Source organism: Populus nigra, chromosome 16 (assembly GCF_951802175.1).
Source record: "Populus nigra chromosome 16, ddPopNigr1.1, whole genome shotgun sequence".
Lineage (NCBI taxonomy): Eukaryota > Viridiplantae > Streptophyta > Magnoliopsida > Malpighiales > Salicaceae > Populus > Populus nigra.
In genome coordinates, this window is record NC_084867.1 from 4,488,407 (window position 1) to 4,496,878 (window position 8,472).

Genomic DNA, 8,472 nt, shown 5'->3' on the forward strand with positions numbered 1-8,472 from the left:
CGTTGGTAAAACTGTTTAATGGTGTAGTGAAAAAACAACAAATATACAAAGCAAATTCTATGACAATATAGTTCGATCACTAGAAACTCAGCCTGTAATACAACAAGTAACGAAGAAGAGAAGCAGACAATGAAGCTCCCCTCAACAACACTGGTCCATAACAAGAGGTTGCATGCCCTTGTTGTTAGCTAAAGAATCATAACAGAGCCATACATGTTTTGCATTGTGATGTCGTTGATCGATCTTCAGAATATAAGTGAGCGGTCAATAAAGCAAAGTGACACTTGGACATCTTCAATAAAACACCTTTCCAAACGGTGAAGCACACAGAGAAACAAAACAAAAGCCAATAAATAGTGATGTCGAAAACAGCATGGATGATCAAGATCCAAGATGAACACAAAATGTGCCACTAGAAGCTTGAAAAAAGCCCCCCCTGAAAAATAAAAAAATAGAATACAAACATCAAGTGTTTTTAGCAACCTGGCTCATCACCCTTGAAGAATCCTCCTTACTCTCTGCATTTATTCAAGACCATAATATAGAAATTGCACCTTAACATAAAGAATCACAACACAATAAAGGAAGATAAAAACTACAAAACACAATCCCAATCCCAATCAAAGCCCATCAATATCCAAAGAGGTAACGTAAGAAAACATCAAAGAACAAGGATTTCTGATAATGTATCTTTTTTCTTTTCTATTTGACAGATTCCACTTTATCGTAGAAGAATCACCACCATCCCCAGCTATAGTGACACGAAAGCAAGGGGCTCTCTTTCGCGGCTTCCCTGCCTTCTTTTTATTTTGTCAGTTTGGTGCCTCCTTTTCTTCTTTTTTCATTTATCAGTTTGTGTAAGAAAAAGGAGAAAAACTGAACACCACCAACAACACCATCTCCTTTCTCTCTCTACACCTTTTCTTCTCCACGGCACCTTCCTTCTCCTTTTTTTCTTTTGTCTGTTTTGCGCTTTTTCTCTCTTTTCTGTTGGTCTAGTCTACAAAAAAAACAGGGTTGAATTGAAAAACATGATTTCAGGTTAAGAAATTCAAAAAAGAGAAAAAAGGAGACAAAAAAATGAGTTCTTGTTCATCTCTTATTGCAATCCACTGTACTTTTTATTAGGGCATCTCCAACGATAATGCTAAATGAAAAGCCAAACTGAAAAAATGCAATTTTTTTGGCTTTTTATCTCTATTTAACTCACTCCAACGGGGAAAATAGCAAAATGCCATTTCTCCCACAAAGAAGCCATTCCTACATATATTGAAAAAAGCCAAAACCCAGCTTACACCAAAACCCAGCTGATTTTTCTTCATCTTCCAGTACATGTAGCCGTTGCTCCAACGACTCTTTCAATTATCCCCACAAAAACGAAACAAGAACAGGAAGAGAGAATAATAAGAAGCCTTCAATTCTTAAAGCCAAAACCCTAGCTTCACAATTAATTGAAAACTCCATAATTTTCTCTGTGGCTTCGATTCAACTTGGAGGTGTTCCTCAATTACATATTCAACTTTTGATTTTCTTATCTTTTTATTTTCTAGGATTTCGACTATGGTTTCTTACAATTTCCATGGTTAGTTAGTGGCTGTTGATGCTTGGATACAGTTTTCGTGCTATATTCTAAAACTATAAAATTTGTAGGATACATGTTAATGCACTGGCAATATTTTGGAATTTTATTTATTTGAATTCCAGGTTGATCTCTTAAATGTTAAGGTGGAAAATCTTTGAAGCCTTCTTGAAAAGCAGTAAGATGCTCTTCTCTTCTGCCACTGACACTTCTTTGATGTAATTGGAATTAGTTTTTGCTTGCTTTCATTTTAGCTCTTGGGTGTGTGATTGAAGCCCTTGAAAATGCTATTTGCTTCCTTTTTTATTTATTTAATCTGACTCATTTCTTTCCCTTTAGGTGAAACAAGGAAGTGACTTTTCATCTCAAACTAGAAGCATAGCTCAGAGTAACGCCCTTTCTCCATTTAACAAACTTCTCTCTTTAATTTTGGTTCATAGTCGGATCTTCATAACCTTTCATGTTACCAGATTAACATAGGCTTATTACAACTGATAATTGAAAGGAAAGAAATGAAACTTTTATTTTATTTTCGATGACACCTAAACCTTATGGCACTGGTTTTGAATAAAAAGTATGGCAAGGTTTATTTTATTTTTATGATGGTTATGGTCTTCCAGGAGAGTTGTATAGGAAAAATTATTTTTAAGGATTGAAAGTTTTATTAATTTATATTTTATAAACCAAAGAATATTAGTACAAGTAGAATTAGATGTTCATTTATAAAGTGTAATAATAAAAACCTCTACCATAAAGATATTGTGATAATGCATCTACTTAAAAAATAATTTGTCATATAACATTTATATTGGTATGCATATGAAAAATTCTATGTTCCTCGTGAAATCATGTTAAAAAAAATGATTGGCTCAACTTCCAGTTCTAGTAACATGGGTTTACAAATGATAATAATAATCCACTTAGGAGTATATATGATGATAAATGTAATGAGAATGAATCATAGTTATTCAAATAAAGGTTCATATAACATCCTTTTTAGATGAAGAACTAAATATAGATACAGTTAGGTTTTTAAAACTTTTAAAAGATTTTGATGAACCATTATTGAATGAGTGCACAACTCACAGTAAATTATCGACAATAACATGAGTTTTTACCATCAAGTCAAATTATAGTTTGAGTGGGGCCGGTTATGGTAACGTCATTGAATAGGCTAAAAACATGTTACCTGAAAAGAATAGGCTGAAAAACAACTTTTATGCTGCAAAATCCATGATGAAACTTTTTGGCCTATGATACCAAAAAATAATGTGTCCAAACTTTTGCATATTATCCTACGATAAATATATAAATTTTACTGAGTGCAAAACTTGTTGCATGATTGGTATAAACCTAACAATGGTAAAGAAAGGACACTTGTCGCATACAAAAACAGTTGGTTACTTCCCAATCACTCATAGGCTGTAAATGTTATTGATATATTCAAAGGCTATCGAGCATATGACATAGCATCATTCATATGATTCAGTGGATGGAGTCATGATGCTCCATTTTGATTGTGAAGCTTGGAAGCAGTTTAATAGAGTGTATACTCAGTTTTTAATGGAAGTACAAAATATATGTCTTAGCTTGTGTACAAATAGATTTAATCCATTTGGACCATTTGGTGCACCCTATTCTTGTTGACCGGTCATACTAATAGTTTCCAATTGGCCCCTAGAGATGTGTATGAAGCTAGAATTCATATTCTTGTTTGTGGTCATATCTGGTCCTTATAGTCCATGTAGAAATATAGATATTTATCTTCAACCATTAATTAATGAATTGAATCAAGTATGATGAGTTGAGGTTGTGACATATGATGTCTCAAGAAAATATAATTTTTAGATAAAGATAGCATTGATGTAGATTATAAATGATTTTCTTGAGTATGAGATTGTTTCGGGTTGGAGCACATATGAAAAATTATTTTATTCATACTATATAGAAAAAAAATAAGGCATTAACCTTAACAAATAGTGGCAAAGCTTTTTTCTTTAATTTCCACTAGAGATTATTTCCAAGTTGTCATCGATATAAAAACAACATAAAGGACTTCTTGAAAGGTAAAATAAAAATGGATGTTACATCACTAGTACTATTAGGTAAAGAATTGTATGATGTAGTTTCATAGTATGAGGCATTGTATTTAGTTTTTATTTTGGCAAATAGAATTTTTTTGGTTTTGATGTGATCCACAATTGGGTAAAGCGAAGTATATTTTTGGATCTTTCTTATTAAAAGACTAATGTCATTTGCTATAATTCGAATGTCATACATATCAAGAAAAATGTTCTTGACAACATTTTTAACACGGTCATGGATATGAAAGGGGAAACAAAGGATAATATTAAAGCTAGAATGAATTTAGCTTTGTATTGTGACCATCGTAATATGGAGTTTTTAGTGATAGGTTATGGATCACAACGCCTAAAGACATCTTTATTTTAGACAAAGATTCACAACTTCTTGTCTATGAATGGCTTAAGAGTTTATGATTTGTTGATGGATATGCTTTGAACATAGCTAGATTAATGAATTTGAAGAAATACCAATTTTATTTATTGAAAAGTCATGACTGCTATTTGTTTATGCAAACATTAATTCAAATTGCTCATAGGGATTTGTTGCCAAAAAAGGGATATAATATGAACTAACTAAGATAGTCACTATTTTAGAGATATTTATTTGAGCAAATTGTATATCCACCATATGGAACAACTTGAAATGAACATTAATGCGATGTTATTCAACTGTGATGAATCGAGAGCTTTTAAATAATAAAAATGAGGTTATACATCGTTTTAAGACATGAGGGAGTGAGTGAGGAAATAATTTTTTATCACTCAAATTTTACAGATTTAAAGAGGTCGAACAATACCAAGATGACACTTTCAATTAAAAATCTAGCTTTTCAAATTCAAGCCTTAGCACAATAGATGAAAATGATGAACAAGTTAATAGGTAATTCAAAGGATATGGTGGAAAGAAGGGAGAAATGTGATGTTAAAATTGATGGTTTTCAAAATAAAGCTCATCAGGGTGGAAAAAATGTTAAGAGGTATGAAAGATGTGTTAGTTGCATTGTTGATGATGATTTTACTGAGATGAGTGATGAGAATTATGATAGTATGCCTTTAGGCCATGAAGATTTGTTTGGGCAGCCTAGAAGCTGTAGGTATGAGGAAGTTAGGAGAGATGGGTACTTTGTCCAAGGAGATTATATAGGTAATTTTAGGTACTATGATGAGGCGAATAGGAGTTTGGGTAGCATTAAGATGAAAATTCCCTCATTTCAAGGGAAAAATAATCTTAGGGTGTATTTGAAGTGAGAGAAGAAGATGGAGCTCATGTTTGATTCTCATAAGTATTTGGAGGGTAAGTAGGTTAAGCTTTTCATAATTGAGTTCATGGAGTATTGTGTGGTGGGATTAGCTTCTGATGAGTTGAAGAAGGAATTGTGAGAGACTTGTTGAGACTTAGGAGGAGATGAAGGTTATTATGAGGAGATGATTTATCCCTAGTCATTATTATAGGGAATTGTACCAAAAGTTATTGTGTTTATGCTAAGAAACAAAAATTGTTGATGAGTACCATAAAGAGATTAAGATCACAATGGTTCGAGCTAATGTGGTAGAAGATAGAGAGGCCACTATGACAGGTTCTTGAATGGGTTGAATCACAAGATCATGAATATTTTAGAGTTGCAACATTATGTGGAGTTGGAGAACATAGTGCATATGACAACAAAAATGGAGAGACAACTTAAATGTATGAGTAGGTCATGACCAAGCCAACTGTTAGGTTCTTCGTAACCTTGAAAGGCTAATATGGGGGCTGCCTAATCTCAACCGAATGTAGGGGAGAGATTCTAGACTCTAAAAAAGAAGGAGGACATCTCCACCAATAATAGAGGTAAAGTTAAAACTCTTACATCTCATAATTATGATATAAAATGTTTTTGTTATTTGAGAGTTGATCATGTTACTTTGTAGTGTCCAAACAATCGAGTTATTGTTATGAAGGCTTATGGTGAGGTTATGACTGATGGTGATGTTAGTGATGAGTAGGAGATGCCTCTACTTAAAAATATTAATGATGATTGTGTTAAGTATCTGGTTAGGGGGGGTTATGGTGAAACGAGCATCGAATTTGCAAGTTAGGGTGGGAGATTTAGAGGAGCAATGAGAGAATATCTTTTATATGAGGTGCCATGTTTAGAATAAGGGTTTTAATGGTGATACCTTATTTTGGGTTGATGGTAGTTTGTTGCCTTTAGAGGGTATTTTTCATGAAAGATTCAAGGATGAATCATCTTAAAGAGAGAAGGAATGATATGAACCAAAAAGGGTTGAATAAGGAAATTCAAATTATAACATAGTTGTGTTTACTATTCAGTGTTATATTATTGAGTATAACTCTAAAATCAACCAATTGATCGAGTAAAAATTTTACCATGAGTTTCTAGACATATTGTTCTATGCTAAATTCAAGTTAATCAGAGTTTAGAAAGGTCTTACGATACAAGTCAGCAAATGCAATACGAATTTTGTTAATTGTTGTCTTTTGACTTGTAGACTTCCTATTTGAAGAGGATTTTCTTCTTCATAGTACAAGGATATTCAGCAGCTTAATTTTTGGACTTTCCTAGTTGTACAAGGATCTTTAATGGGCAACAACATAGTTTCCAAGTGTGGTAAGTATTTCTTAATGTTTCAAAATTCTTTTCCTATAAGAATTTCTTATTTATCCTAGCTACACAAGAAAATGAGGGCGAAAGTATCTAATGGTAGATTACTTTTGGATTGAAGTATTTCTTTGTATTAATATGAATTATTTTAACATTTTATTTGTTGTTTATTTTATTATTTGGATATTTATATTTAGTTTAGGGCTTGTGTTTTAGTTTGAGTTTATTTTGGTTCAAAATCAATGTTTTAATTAAGCTTGGGCTCATTGACTTGTAACCCAATAAAGGTCCATTAGGGTTATTTAAGAGGACTATATATTGTTTTCTTTGCTGCAAAATTCAGAAACCATGATGTTCTGAATAAAATTATGTTTTGTGTGATGTAACACTTTTTTCTTTGTTAGGACAAATATCAGCAACTAACTTATTAAGGTATAACTGACCTTACGGTGTCTTCACATACTTCGGGTTCTTGTTTCAATTTAAACAACGAGTCCAAATTCTTTTTCAATACCTTTAATTCTTAGGTACAAGGTTATCTCTAAGTGTGTGTGTGTGTGTGTGTGTGTGTATATATATATATATATATATGGGATATCTCAATTGCAATTGAATATATGAAACTATCATAAAAAAATACATGCATGACCATTATCATAACTCAATTTTTTACCCCTCAAGATTTTTAATATTAATATATACATGTTTTTATTCAGAAATCTAAAAAAAATTAGAAATATAAAATCCAAAAATATTTTCGGGACATGAGGAGATAGACCTTCAAGTTGCAACAGACCAAAATACTAGAAAAATAGCTATGTTGAGATATTTTGACAAAACGAGATGAAGAAAGAAAGAAAATTGAAAGAATTAATTAAGTTTAAAGACTTAATGAAACTTCTAATGGGTTTTATAGATTCAATTAAGGACTCAATTGAAATTAATTTTGATCACTTTATAAAGATTGGAAGATTAGGAACATAATTGAAACTTTGAAAAGCCAAACTGGTGCAATTAGTGATTTAATTGCAATAAATTTAAAGTTTAAAGTCTAAATAAGGGGAAAATTAAAAAAAAATTCAACACCAAGGACTTTTATATAAAAGGCATGCAACATTGGGGGCTATACTGAACTTAATATAAGAAAATAAAAGTTAATAATTAACTGGGGATTAAATTGAACAAATTGAAAACCAAAAGCTACTTTGTTAAAGGCACCAAACTTAATAGATCTCAATTGATTTTTGGTAGAGGCTTAATTGCATAAAATTAATGAGTTTTGTCTCAATTAAGGACGTTTGAGCTTAAATTGAAACAATAGACACCAAATTGAAATTTATCAAAATTCTAATTAGAAAACCCTAAATTTTAAGGTTTAAGTAGACGACATGTCACTTATTTTTAATGAAGAGATTGAGTGACACATCATTTATCTCTGTTTTATTGTCTTTCTCAACCGAGAAAGCTGATCAAGATGTCACATTTAGGCAAATGAATATGGCATCTTCGACCAACTCAGGGACTCCAAACACTACCATTCAATAGATGAGGTTCCCTTCTATAAAGTTGTGTCATCTTTATTTGGTGTTTGTGCCCCACCTGCCATGTGAAAGCCTTCAACTTCTTTTCCTAAGGTAGTGATGCAACCATATTATTTGATAGTTTTACCTATATTTAGCTAGTATTTTGCCTATGTTTTATATATATAATGCCTTGATATTCTTTGTTTTATATTTTGAAGGCACTTTTGGATGTAAGATTAAAAAAAGAAGTAAATTGGAGATGATTGGCAAATTTGACCTCCAATCGATGTTTTGTACAGAGCTTAAGCTTTAGAAGTTGAAATGAAGTGCTTCCAGTGACATTAGAAAGCTAACATCCATACCTTTATATAAATATATGGAAAGAAAAAAAAAAGCATGGAAATTATAGCCTTCAAAGTCAAATCTTGCATTCTGCTAGTGTTGACCTTCGGTCATTCCGACTTGAATATCTTGAACTACAAAAGTCCATTTGATGCAAAGTCAATTTTTTTGAATTCCTAACTCAAAGACCTATCTGCCTATCGAATGTTAGTAGAAAACGAACTCATATAAGAGAGATATGATTTTTCTAAGATGACATATAAATTCTGCCAGTAGACAGGCTTTGTGAAGAAATAAGTCCAAATTACGTCCCAAAGTATCCAAACCGACATCCAAGT

At 32.0% G+C, this 8,472-nt stretch overlaps 1 long non-coding RNA gene across 1 annotated transcript; it reads left to right on the plus strand.

Moving 5' to 3' along the window:
• The first annotated feature begins 744 nt into the window (after positions 1-744).
• On the plus strand, positions 745-6,700 carry LOC133675775 (uncharacterized). Its single transcript, XR_009835477.1, has 3 exons — positions 745-1,757; positions 1,919-1,967; positions 6,157-6,700. It is a non-coding gene; the product is annotated as an uncharacterized LOC133675775 (long non-coding RNA).
• Positions 6,701-8,472: the final 1,772 nt, after the last annotated feature.